The 13,989-nt window shown below is 54.6% G+C and overlaps 1 long non-coding RNA gene across 1 annotated transcript; it reads right to left on the bottom strand.

The window, feature by feature from the left end:
- Positions 1–2,455: 2,455 nt before the first annotated feature.
- LOC102019845 lies at positions 2,456–13,371 on the bottom strand. Its single transcript, XR_264783.2, has 2 exons — positions 13,269–13,371; positions 2,456–12,977 (listed from the first exon to the last, which is right to left on the bottom strand). It is a non-coding gene; the product is annotated as an uncharacterized LOC102019845 (long non-coding RNA).
- Between the last annotated feature and the right edge of the window lie 618 nt (positions 13,372–13,989).

Raw genomic sequence — 13,989 nt, 5'->3', positions numbered from 1 at the left:
CCACCCCACGGGGACGCCAGGTCCCTGGGACAGCCCCCAGCCCCGGGCCACACAGACCTCTCCTGAGAGGAGCCCAAGGCCCATCCAGGAACAGGCGTCGACCCATAGGCTTTAGGTCCCCTGGGAGGAGACCCATGTCCCTCTCCCTACTGTGGCAGCCCTGAAAGCAGAGAGAAGACCCCACGTGCTCTCAAAAGGCTGTCAAGGACAGGGACGGACGTGGTGCACACCCCAAAGGCTCCGCTGCAAGCCCACACACCGCCTCGCCACAAGGCCTGAAGGAAGGGACAGTCAGGGGTCCTATGCCACTGATCTGGAGGCAGGTGTGGGGTGGGGGCAGAGGAGCAGCAGGCAGACAGGACAATACCAGCTGGGGCTCCGCTGGCGGAGGCCAGGTGGACGGGACCAAGGCCAGACGGCACGAGGGCCGGACCACGGAGGCAGGGGAGCCAGAGCAGGAGGAGGAAACCCCGAGGAACCCAGGGAGGGGACAGCAGCAGCGGGTGGGAAGGCTGAGGGGCGTACCGCCCAGAGACAAGGACTAGAAGGGAAGTCAACGATGTGATGGAGAAACCCTGATCAGAAGAGACCCGAGGTGCATCCATTTACCTAAGCGTTCGTCTCAACGTTATCCTTCATGGCAGAGTTCCACTCCACTGCGTATAAATACCACATTTTCTTTATCCAATCATCTATTGGTGGGCATCTGCGCTATTTTCAAGATTTAGCGATTACAGATTGTGCTGCTACAAACCTGTGTGCATCTGTCCCTGCAGGAGAATTTTAACTCTTTCAGGAAGATACCAAGAAGGAGAAGAGCTGGGCCGAATGGAACTTATAGTTTTAGTTTTGGGGGAATCTCCACACTGATTTCCACAGTGGTTGTTCCAGTCTGCACTTCCACCAACCATGGAGAAGGGTTCCTTTGCCCTCCACAGCTCCCTAGTCTTTGTCACTGACTAATTTCTTGATGATAGCCATTCTTTCTGGAGATGGAATCTCAGTGTTTTAATGTGCATGGGTGATGCTGGACATTCTTTCATATACAGAGTCCACCAGAAAAGGGATACACCAAGAAAAGAAAAACCTGCATAAATATTTTAATACTAAATTTGCTGAGACATCCTGAGGTTAATATAGGTTACCTTTGGCTTCTACAATTACAAGAGGTGCTCAAAGTGGTGGTCACTGGCTTCCAGACATTTATTAGGACAGAGACCTGCTCTAGTGTGTATACATTTTTTTGGTGGACTCTATTTATTTACCATTTCTACTTCTTCATCTGAGAAATTCATTTCAGATGCCCGTTTTTGGATTGGTCATTAAATTTGAGGAGTCTAATTTTTTGAGTTCTTTCTATATTCTAGATGTCACATAAATGGATGAACGTCGAGACCATAATTGTAAGTGAAATAAATCAGACACACAAGTTTAACCATCACTTTGTTTCTCTTGTGTGAGAAACACACAGGGTAGGTAAAGAGCAGAACGGAAGACAGATAATGGGAAGTAGGAAGAACACGGCCAAATGGGGAGGGGAATAAGGGAGGGGAGGGGGAGGAAAGGAGGGGAAAAGAGATTTTAGAATAGAGAATGGAAAAAAAGAACAGAAGGAAAAAAAATGGAACCAAAACTCTATAAATGGAGACAGGAAGAAAGGTTGGGGGGCATGGGGAAAAAATTAAGAAATATGTACAGGTACAAATCCCCTATGATGAACGTGATCATTACGTATGGTAAATATTTGCTGATAAAAAAAAGAAGTGACTGAGACCCTTGTGAGGGTTGGAGCCCCGTGTCCACGTCTGACCAGATCCCTGGAGAGCGGTGGCCTGCTTACGTCCCTGCATTCCTCTCCAGGGCACTGCCAGGCACCCAGGGGGATGGGCACACTTGAGGAAAGGAGGAGGGGGTTGGGGGAGTCAGACCATCTATGTATGCAAGGCTGTGACATCCTGGCCTTGACACCCAGTGTCCCTGGTTCTAGGTTTGTCCGTCAATCAAATGGGCCTACACCGCAAGGACAGTAGGTGTCAGAAAGCGAGTCAGAGCCCTGCACTTGGTGGCTGGCCAGGGAAAAGGGGGAAAAGGGTGTGAGGTCTCACCCTCCTAAAGATGCTACCTCAAGCTCCCCACCCTCTGAGTCACCCCCTATTGTCCCTCCCTCACCGAGCAACCCAGGGGCTCACACCCACATTCGCAAGGCACCTCCCAGCAGACGATGCCCTCCCCCCGCCAACCGAGGTCCCCAAAGCGAGTGGCCCAACCGGCTCAGGAAGCAGCAGCCCAGGAAGAAGGGGAAGGGCGAGGAGGTAGCAGAGACCCCGAGCAGGGAGAAAGCCGCCACCCACCACTGCACAGACATTGACCCTGGGCCCCCACCTCCAAGAACGTGCAGCCTGCTCGGGCGTGTGTCCCACACATCCCATCGGCTGCTGGAAATATAACCTTAGCATAAGGGCGATGCTTTTTATTCGCTTCCAGCTACTAAAGGTATCACCAGTGCTTTCCCAAAAAACACATACACAACCCGTGCACGACCCTCCCGATATGAAACCGGCACAAGCACTGTCACAGCCACAGGGGCCCAGCCCTTGGCCCTCCCAATCACCCTGTGAGTACGCTGTCTAGGGACACACACCCCTGAGGGTCAGAGAGGCACAGTGACTGGCCCAGGACTGCGCCGAGTCAAGCGACCCCCAGTCTGCCAGGTGCCAAAGCATGGGCTCCTTACAATACCAAACACAGGCTCCTGCCAGAAGCCTGGTTTTCCACCAGCACAGCACAAGGCGTTCAACACAGCGCAGCAGTGGCTGACAGGGTAAGTGGGAACAGAGCACAATTTCTCGGTAGTGGCTAGAAACAGTGGCCACTTGGCATTGGTTACAGCATGATCAGCGGCCCCCCGCACAGGGACGGGGAGGAAGGTGAGGCCCTGCCACTGGCCTGGCGCTGTGCGGCACGCAAACGAGGTCAGGGAAGAAGGGACACTGGAAGGGGACAATGTAGGGCTGTCTTGGACAGCTGGTGCCTAATATACCACGGGGGGGGGACTTCTGGAGCGGGGCACGGGTGGGTGCTGCCCACAGGCCAGCCAGTGGCACAGCTCTGCACACTTCCAACCTTTCACAGAGGTGGGTGTGGACGTGTGCCCTGGGGGGGCCAGGGGCATGCCCAACCCCGGTCCTGAAAGTTCCTGCCGAAATGATTCCTATTTCTTCCTATAATGCCATAAAAATGTAGCATCGTACCCAACAATATACCCCGCATATTCAGAAAAAATGACTTCCCACTAAGTTTGCCAGAGACAGGTGACCCCTTTTAGCCTCGTAGCCTGACCCTCCGGCAGGACCCCAGGGACACGCACACCACCTTCCAGCGTCCTCGCAACAGCCCTGCGAGGTGGGCGCCCCCCGCCCCCACCCCCCACCAAGACAAGCTTAGACTTTCACAGTAAGGGTAAATCGCACAGTTTGTCCAGATCTGGGGTCCTGGCTTCACCACTGAATTCTAGCATAGCCCCTAAGACCTAGGCCTCTTTCTACCGGGCAGCAGCGAACTGAAGGTCTCATGGGGCCTGGAACCCCCACAAACCCTGGGGGCTGCACCCAAGGCTTGCCAGGCCCCCATGCCTCGGACACCAGGTCTGCCAATTGATTGCTCTGCGAGGACGCCTGCCTGGGGTGTCATCCCTGTCACCTACATGGGCAATCATAGCTTGCAATTTGCTCTAAAAAGAGCCCATCATAGCTAATCTTTAAAGTTGCAGGAATGACCCTCAGGCCACCTCCATTAAGATCAAGGTGTCCTGGTCCTTTGAAAGTCTGCTGATCTCAGAGCCCAAGCTCTCCACCCAGCCTCTTGAGGGTATGGGCTATACTTCCCAGCACCCAGGGAACAGAGTTTGCTGATTACTAATCAACCTACTTTTGTAAGGAAGGAACTTGGAGAGCGCAATCAAACTTGCAGTGGAACTCTAATCTAGAGGTCTGAGCTAAATCAAGGATCTCGCTTGGTTTCAGTCACACAAACACGGCCCCTTTACAAACAGGGTCATCTCTGCTTGCAAAGAGCAATGTCGGGAGGAGGCCTTGGGGGCCGGCTCTACTATAGCACTGACTCGAGTTTTCAGATGTTTGTTGACTGGAAGAGAATGAGTGGAGGGATGAAGGAGTGGATAGGTGGGTGACAGTCACTGTGTCTGGTGGAGGAATTAGCAAGGCTGAGGGTAAAGCTGGTGGAGGGGACCACGCCCAGCCAAGGTTCAGCCGGGGAGGACACCTCCCCGGGAGGGCCGGAGAGCTCCACCCCAGCCACTCTCAGACCTTGTGCCTGGATGACAGTCATGGTGTGTGCTCTGTGGAGAAGCACCATGGAGAAAAAGCCATGGGGGTGACAGTGGAGGATGAGACCCCGCTGGGGCGTGCTCAGAGCAGTGACCCAGAGGCAGAAGCTATGAAGAGAGGTATAGTCTTCTTGACCACAGCCTATGACACCTCACAGCCCTCCCGGAAGGAGAAGTTTGCTTTCAGGAAAGGTAAAGGCCACAAGCACCAGGTCAAGAAATGGAGATCAGATGTGGGAACAAATGAATGGACAGACAGAGGTCATGTTGAAAGTCCCAGGTGGGCTCCGGGCTTCACAGCTGAGATAAGCGTGGGGTGGGGGGTTCTGGGACGGCCACTCTGTGCTCAGTGCTATAGTAGAGGGTCGGCAGGAAGAAGCAGCCCTCCGTCAACAGAGGAGAGGGTTCAAAGGCAAGGTAAGCCTTCCTTGCTCAGCGCCCCCTCCCCTGCGGCAACAAGGACCCTGGAGTTCTAGCCTGCTTGGGGGTGGGGCTGAGGAGAGCCCTAGGCCTCCTCAGATTATGAACTGCACTCATAAAGAAAGACTGAAATGCTCACCCACAATGTGCCCCTCATCACTGAAACTTCAGCGACCGTCATGGAGGCCAAGACTTAGGGGCGCTGGCTCACACATCACGGGGTAGTGGAAGCCAACTCCCCTGAGAAGTGGGACGTGGTGGCCCCAGGGCCCGGCACCCTCGAGCACTAGGGAAGTTGGTGACAAGACTGCAGGTGATGGGTGTGACTTTCTGGATCTTGGGGCAGGGGCAGCAAAGAGATATTTCTGAGTCAAAAGCAACAGTGGACATTGGGGTTTACGTATCCTAAGGGCACAAACACACCAAGGGACGCAGTCTTAACTGTCCCCTCCCTGCCAGCCAGAGTGAGCTCTCCCTGTCCCCATCACCCAGGGGTAAGTGAATGGTAAAGCCCAACAGACTTGAAAGCCAGCTAGGACAACCTCACACATTCTCTGAATCTCCCTAAAGCTCCCCGGCCCCAGCAGCTGCTGGCCAGCTCCTCAGATGCCTCAGGGAGGAGGAAGCTCACCGCACGCTAAGGACGCCCTCGACCAGCTTCTGTGGAAAGCCATGACCCGGCTGACTTGGACAAACAGTTCACAACAAGAGGTAAGATACAATTTGTTAACAAACACAGGTGGAAAATGTTCAACCTTCATCAGTAATCGGAGCAAGTTAAAATGATGCAAAAGCGATTTTTAACCCAGAAAAACAAACAGATACCTCAAAAATTGTCAATACACTGCAGGCACCAAACAAGCTTCTGGAGTGAACCAACATCCATACCAGAATCCCTGGCTTTTCATACAGGAGGCTCAACCCCAAAAGTTCATTCATTCTTTCCCTCGCGCACCAAGCCGTTTACCCCTCCGTTCTCCTGTCTCCCAGCTGACCATTCACGCCTCCACCACCCTCCCACCCACTCCTGCAGCAGACAAGGATTGACAGCCCATCGCAGGTCAGGCAGCCGAGAGACAAAGACGCATTTGACGTCCCTGCCCTTTGGGGGCTCACAGTCTAGCAGGAGAAACTGGTGTGGAAGGAAGCATCAATTTCTGGGTGCGACAATGCACTGCGCAAAAATGGGGAAAACAACTGGGGTGTGCAAAGCCGTTAGTGGTGACACCCTCTGTACTACACAAAAGGAGATGGCTTCTGCCAGAACTAGCGGGATGGGTTTGCGAATGCCGCCATTCACCAGAACCCAGCGCAGGGAGGTTATAAAAGCTACGGAGCAAAGGAAACTGTTGCAAGCAGAATATTAAGTGGAAAAGATAGGAATGCAAAAAAGTGTATGGGGTGAACAAAGGCAACTAGGTATAAAAAAAAAAAAAAACAGCTCGGAAACAACATAGACGTTATCTAAAGAAAAGCAGAAAAGTGCCATAAGATAAGAACCTGAAGGGCCGGGAGGTGGTGGCATGTAGGGGGCTGAGCTGGGTGTCACTGGGCACCTTTCCGTGAGAGGCACCGGGGGGCCGTGGCCCATGTGCCCCAAGGAGGGGGCTGGGAGTCACAGGGGAGACCAAGGAAAGCCGTGCTCTTGGCATCGCCAGGAAAGGCATTTGTGTGTGGCGCACTTGGCCGTCCATCAAAAGACAAAACTGTCTCACTTTATCAAGTTGATAGAAAAGAAAGGCACATCTGAGATGGGCCCGGTCGTCGGGAGGGCTGGGTCCAACCCAGGCGCATGCGCAGCTCGTCCCCTCCCCGCCTATCCGCCGCGGTCCTGACCCTCACGTCCCGAAAGAGGCCCTTAGTATCCCAGAGCGGAGCTTCTGAACAGGCAGAGGCCCACAGGTCCCGGCTGCCCCCTCCTGGTCTGGACATTCCCAGTAGGACAGATCAGTCATGCATCCCCAGTACACCCCCAGTACACCCGCCCTCCAGGTCTCGGTGACTCTTCTGAGGTGCCTTCCCCTTGCCCAGGTCAACCTGCGGCGGCTGCTTGGAGCAGCCTCTCGATGGACGTTGGGTACGGGCTCTTCTGGAGCCCAGCTCACCCCATGCTCCCCCTGCCATCCCCAGAGCTCCAGTGACTTCTTAAACACCGGCCCCCTTCCTCCCCGAGGGCCTCCCAGTCCCTCTGTCCTGAGCCCTAGGCCCCTCCTCCCTGCAGAGGCACTTGAACTTGTCTGGAGAATCTTCCGGCCAGCAGGTGTCCCACGGATGACCGTGCTGCGGCAGAGCCCAGAGCCCCAGGTTCTGACAGAGGCAGCCAGCAGACCTCTGTGGCCCTAGCTCCACGTCAGGCCCATGTGGCCCAGCTCACATGGCCCAGACACGTGGTGCTGGGGGCACAGAAGGTGGCTTCTGACACGTGAATTCCATGTCTCCCACGTTCTGAAGGCCGTTGCCATCCACTCAGGGCCTGTCTTACAAGTGCGGCATGCACCTGATCCTCCTCTCCCCGCTTTGCAGCTACAAACCTGCAGCTTCAGCCTGGTGCCCACTTCCCTGCCCTAAGTGCAGCCCCTCAGCAGTTGGACTAGAGCAACCCCAGCTACCCTGGCCTGGCCTGGCCTGGCCTGGCCACGCCCTGCCCTGCCCTGCCCTGCGCAGGAGCTCTGCCTGCGCCCCACCCCGGTCTGCGCATGCTCCTGGGCCCCCAAGTGTGCTCCTCGCGTCTGGCCACTCACTAAGAATCTCAGTTCTTTTTTAATATTCCAAATGGGAACTGGGATGTCAAGAGGGACAGCGGTCCTTGTTTGTGCAGACAAAACAGGCACACGACACACCCTGTGAAGATCTCCTCCGGTACAGAGAAAGGAAGCCAGACAGAGGCAGGGGCCCCCGGGGGAAGGGACGTCATAACAAACGACTCTCTGGGTGTCCTCAAGCAGCCCCGAGAGGACTGGCCCGAGAAAATAGCTCCGAGTGACGCGGTGTGATACACTTTCCACCCGATACAGAGTACAGCGGCGCACAGAGAGACAGGCCTTGAAACGGGCTCAGGGGATGCCACGTCTGGGGGGCCAGGTTCCCGGGGCCGTGTTGGTAAGTCAGCTGGGCTCAGGTGGACCCTCCCTCGGGCCCCCAAATTGAGAAGCACGGTGCCCCACCTGGGCACCGGCAGAGTTGCCAGAACAAGCTTCCTGGTGCTTTTCCCAGGGCTGCTGGGTCCCTGTGCTCCTGGGTCACTCTTCTAAGGTGCTCCTGGCCACCGTCCCCTCTCCCGTGCACCAGCCCCTGGAGAGGACCAAAGCCTCACCCAGGAGGGCGCTCGCTAGGCACTGAGCGGGGCCTAAGCACGGGGGCCTCCTGCCCGCCCCCCAACACTCTGCTGCCTCTGGCGGGCAAGGCCCCCCTCACAGGTGCTCGCCTGGCTAACCCTTGCCCAGGGAGGGGGCCAAGACGCCCACTGGGCTCAACACCCCTTGTTCAGGCAACTGCCGCAGGGCCCATCCGGGCGGAAACTGCAAATGGGCGGGGCATTGTCACGGGCAGGGGCGAGCGCTTCTCCCAGGGTCAACCCAGGCAGGCAGCTGGGGTCTGTACAGGTAGGAGACGGGGGGACAGGCAGCAGTGAAATGGCCCACACAGCAGGAGGTTCTCACCCTTCTTCTCCTTCTACATTCCTAGCGCCCTTCCTAGCGCCCTCCTCCTGTCACTGATGACGCCTCTGCTACACTCATCACAGCCCAGCTGAAGCTAACCCTAAGCCTGCTCCTTACCCCTGTCGTTTTTAACCCTTCCTCCCAAGCCGTGCCTTTCTCCCTTCCTCACACCCCTCACTTTTTGTCGTTTTTACAAACTCAGGCACCCAGAACTGTAGGAACCCAGCTGGACCTGACACCCTCCTTCCTGCCCCGCACCAAAGCCCCACTTTCTGCCGCTCCTCAGTCACCAACTCGCTCACACACTCGCCGGTGCTTCCTGGCTCTCCTTTTGGCGTGTCTCACCCGCTCTCTCCTGGGAACATAGCTGCAGTAGTCTGAACCCCGTGTGCAAGGCCAGCTCCCCAGGCCCGGGCAGATCTGTCTGCTGACTCCCCGCCGGCCTGCCCCAAGGAACCTCTCTGCGTTTACTCTTTCATGGACGGACTAACTGTACATAGTGTTACGGCAGTGCAGGATGCAATGCAGCCATGTATTGGGGCTCGGGGTGCTTCTGTGCCTCATTTCTCCTCTGTAAGATGTAGTGCGTTTATCTACTGAAGGAGGATGTATGCAAACTCATTATAATCCCTGTTCAGACAACCTCTCTTACTTTTCCGTGGATCGCTTTGGTGAGGAGTCTGTTAGCTTTCCTTGTGTGTGGTTTTTCTCTGTTCCACTCCTCTCTCCCTCCCCCTAGGCACCCGGGTCTGGATGATCTGATCTATCTTTAGGATTCGAGACAACCTCATTACTAATCCTAAGACACCCTCCTCCGCTGACACACCCTCGCGGGCACGGACTCCCCCTTGCTGCTCCCCCTTCTCTTTCCCACTCCCTCCGCTTTCCCGCTTTGCCTTTCTTCTCCGTATCTCCTCACTCCCTGGGACCTCGGCCGCCCAGAACGAGACGGGGGGCTCCCACGGGCCCTCCGCCCTGGCCACCCCGCCATTTCCATTTCTAATTCAGTCTTTCACTTTCCCAGTCTCTCTGCCACTCTTTTATGTCAATATTTCTTCTGTTCTTTATGGACCTCAGGTGCACAGAATGGGATTAACCGTAATCTGAGGTTCCCAGAGCCATCGCAACCCTGGCCCGCACGGGGCTCGTCTTTGTTTCTTAATTTCTCCTACCGCTGCTTGGGTCTAGGATTTATTTAACTATCTCAGCAGCCCAGTTTTGAATTAGTCATAATTTCTGCTCCCTTCCCGTTTTCTCTCCCTGTACGGCCCTCTCTCACACATATTCATGGGTGTACTTACGCATTCAGTATGTTTTTATTGCTCATACCCATCTTGTCACAATTTTCTATATCCCTTCCCCTCTAGTCCTAGCTCTTTCTTCTGCGTTCTTCTATTCTGATGAGACGTGGGTGCAGAAGAGAATGAAAATTAAAAATGTCATTCCTCATTCTTTTATGGTCACTCCCTAGTTTACTCTTTCCTTGTGCTATTTGTTCTTTTACTGAAACTCCACCATTACTATTTATTGCATTTAATAAATAATATCAACTCATTATATCTAAATACTTTTCCAGGAAGTGCTTTTTATTCTCCCCTGTCTACTTTCATTTTTCTTCTACATGTTTCCTTCCGTCCTTCCTTGCATTTGTCCAGCTCCTTTCCTTGCACCCTTCTGGAGTGCATACGCTGAGACTCTTACTTACACCGATTTCTATTATTATTTATAGCCTTCAGGGCCGCAGGATTGTTTGTTTGTTTGTTTTTGCTCTGCAGGGCTGGGGGGAAGCCAGGGCCTCACACACGCTAGGCGAGGGCTGCACTGCTGAGCTGCACCCTAACCCTGGGCCCCGATTCCGGATGAATATGGATGAGTTGCACTAGCGAGCCTCCTCCTCATAGGCCTCATTGTTCCACTTACTATCTCTGCCTCTTCTTTTCTTTCCCATTCCCATTTCTTCCCATCTTATTGTTCCTCTATCACTGTCTTCCCCTTTTCTTCTGCACACCAGCACCCAGGCTCAGGGGACCCTCGCCTGCCCCCCACCACCACCCTCACTGATGAATGCAAATCTTTATCTCATTCATTCATTCATGCATTCATGCATCCATTCCGACTTTTTTTTCTATTTAAATACTTATTTCCACCCTTCCAGACAGCAGGTGCACCTAATTGGACACATCGTGGTCTGCAGCCAAGGCCCCCCGCCCCACGGACTCCTCCCTGACGCGTCCATGCTCACAGCCACTTCCTGGGTGGTTGCGTCCAGCCCAGGAGCGCAGGTGTGAATTAACCACACCACTTCTCCTGGCGTGGCTCTCCCTTACATCCGCATCCATCTATGTATGGTTGATATATTGCCTTTCTTATCTTTTAGCTAGTTTTATGCTGCTTTCCTTTTTTCACTGTATCTCCTTCTCAGTCCTCTGGGCATTCTTTCATTCTTTGGCCCACAGCTACCATGGACAGACGCCTCAACAGTCCACCTGCAGACACCCCTCTTTGCCCCGTGCGGCTCCTGTCACCCACTAATCCCTTCGTTCATGGGCATCGTCCTTCCTTCCTTCCTGTTTTTTTCCTTTCGGTAAGCACTTAGTAGGTCCCCACACTCTGGCTCCTAGCCTAGCTCAGCCCTCCGTCACAGGTCTGTCCATGTCTCCCTCTAGCAGCTAGTTACCTTTAACTGTTCCTTTCTCTCATTACAGCTCTCCGTAACTCCTGCCTCTGCCTCCCTGGTCTCATTTTCCTGGAGCCGGGTGCACAGATGGGACTCATTACAACACCGCCGCCCTCTCCGGGACCCGCTCCTCGCTGCCTCCTCTCTTTGTTTCCTTAGATGCTCCCTGGCTTGTTCCTTTATTTATTATTTTATCCACAGTGCCGGGGCTTTAAGAAGTGAACGCACCACCAGCCAGGACGCATGAGGGTCTCCCCACTGCCTCCCCGCTACCCTCCGCGTCTTTATTTATTCACCCGTGAATGTAATTCTGCACTTAACACTCACTACCTTTTATTCTTATTTCCTCATTTCAACCCTATTCTAGTCCACTTTTTCTCCTTCTTCCAGCTCCTTTCATCTAAAAGATCTCAGTTCCCAGGACGGAGCAGTTCAGGGCCCCTCGGGCCACCTGTCACCCGGCTCCTGGACACACGCATTCTCCCTGCTTTCTCATTTATCCGCCCAGACTTTTCCCCCTGTCCTCCTTTTCACTCTGGCTCTTATTTATGTGAGAACATCGGGTGCCTGACTCAGGTAACTTTTGGTTAAAGTGCACTCTCATTTTTAGCCCACTGCGTCCACTTCCTTCTTTCCTTCTCCTTTGAACTTTTCCTCTGTTTTCCTATGCCAGGAGCAAAAGCAGTTGAGGCAGTATTCGTGTCTGCCTTACCTGATCTGGTTAGCCTTACAGTTACGCGTCCCCTAGCATCTTTCTCCCTGTATTTGTTCTCGCTTCTCTTCCTCTTCCTGCTCTCTTTGACCTCTTATTCCCCCTGCCTTGCTTTATTTTGCCTTTTACTCTAAGGGGGCTCACAACGTCTAAACGGGGGGCTAGAGGTGTAGATCAGTAGTAGACCTATTGTGTGTAAGGCCCTGAGTTCAATCCCCAATGCTTCAAAAAAAAGTCAGCCTTGGTTTATGTATCTCCATGTCTCAATCTCTTTCTTAAAATTTGGGCTTTAATCTCTTCCTGACAAGAATGATACTCATTCCCTCACCCACGGTGGCCTGCACCAGTTTGTACACGGCCTTATGCACTTCCCGACTAAATACCTTACTGATCTATCAGCTGATCATCTGTGCATCAGAATGGATGCGCGATCAACATGCACCCTCCCCCTGACCTGTTAACTTCTGGCTCTGTTTATGTGTTTCCCCGTTCCTTCCTGGTTCACTCATTCATTCACCTAATCATTTACTACAAAATGTCATCAATACCAGGGAATCCACCTGCCAACAAGAAAATCACAGCGCTCACAACCTCCTAGACCTTCCTGCTTCCTCCCACCGAGCTTGCTACCAAGGTGCACAGACCCGCAGCCCAGGAACACACACATGGCAGAGGCAGAGACACAGTAAAGCTTCCTTTACTCACAGGTCCTCCCAGCTCCCATCCCGGACAGCCTGGGCTGGACCAGAGACCAAGGGCCCCACCCCCAGGCCCCTTGGCGAGACAGCAGTTTGTTGCTCTGCTCCCTGGACCCCGGTGAATGGCCATCCCCATGAGAAGCCCATTTCAAGACCCCAGAATACATAGACACGCATGGTACATAGCCTTCCCCAGTGGGAAACGACGCACACAAAGTTCGTTTGTAAATAGGTGGCTTTGTCTAGAGCAATATAGAAATATTTTGGCCTTTCAAGGCAAATACAAAAGGCGCTCCCCATTACCATCCCTGAGTGTCCCAGTCCCAAACAAAACAGAACTTGAAGAGCTTTCGCCGGAAACTTTGAAGACAGAAAACCTGCCCATTATGTTTTCCAGACATTTCGAGGGGGTGAGTGAGCGCAGGTCACGGAGCCCGAAGCCCAGGTCCTCGCATCCTCGTCTGCCCTGCGGCACGAGAGCCAGGGGGAGACGCATTGATCAAAGAGCTATTCACTGAGGAGAGTGAAAAAGACATTCTTTCGGGGTCCCACACTCAAGCTGCCTATAGAATTCTCTGGCCACAGAGACAACAGCGCGGGAGCCTGGGGCTGTCCTCTCAGAGCGTGAGCCCCAGCTTGACCCCGCCTGGCTCGCTGGGCACCCACGCCCCTCCCCGCCTGGCAGCGTGCGTGCCGGGGTGAGGGTGACGGCTCCCTTTGCCAGACACAGTGTGCTCCCTATACTCTGACAACTTACGATTCAGAGCTGGGGGGCACTGGGGTGCCGAGCCAGGGTGTCCGTGGTCCTGTCCCACGCAGGATTCCAGGTGAGAGCTTCAGCTGGAAGGAAAGAGCAGGAGATCACGAAACAGGACCCCAGCCGGCCGGGTGAGGAGGAAGAGGCCGTGGGTTAAGGTGACCACTCTGCAGAGGGCACAGGGGGCCCAAAGCAACGACTCCCCAGCTTCCAAGAGGTACAGAGTCTGGGGTGCTAAGCACTTCCCTTCAGCCCTGACCATGGGGCCGACGCAGGCGGCAGCAGCACAGGGACAGGCTCCCAACCCCAGGCTCTGAGTGTCGGTGCCACCTGCGGATCCAAGGCCGCCACTCCGTGAAAGCTAAAGGTTAGGGGCTGCACATGCAGGTGAGGACCAAGCGGACACCTGGGGCTGTGATCCGCTCCCTGGAGGCCGTCACCTCCAAGGCAGGGCATTCGCGGCGCTCTGGAACAGCCAAGAGCCCAGCAAGGCCCGGCGGGTGACACGGTGGGCGGTGGGCCCGGGGGAGAGCAGAGAAGCAGACTGCGGCCAGCGGGACTGGGCTGGGGCAGTGCCGGCTTGTGGTTTCGACCGGGCAGTGAGGGCTACACTGCGGCGCATGCATCATGAGACACAGGTGTCTCCAACCTGTAAAGTGCCCTTTCGAAAAGGCACCAGGAGGTACCATGACCAGTTCCGGCAAGTCTTTGACACCGGGCC

Source organism: Chinchilla lanigera, unplaced genomic scaffold (assembly GCF_000276665.1).
Source record: "Chinchilla lanigera isolate Chin_1 unplaced genomic scaffold, ChiLan1.0 scaffold00137, whole genome shotgun sequence".
Lineage (NCBI taxonomy): Eukaryota > Metazoa > Chordata > Mammalia > Rodentia > Chinchillidae > Chinchilla > Chinchilla lanigera.
This window is presented reverse-complemented; position numbering and strand designations above follow the sequence as displayed.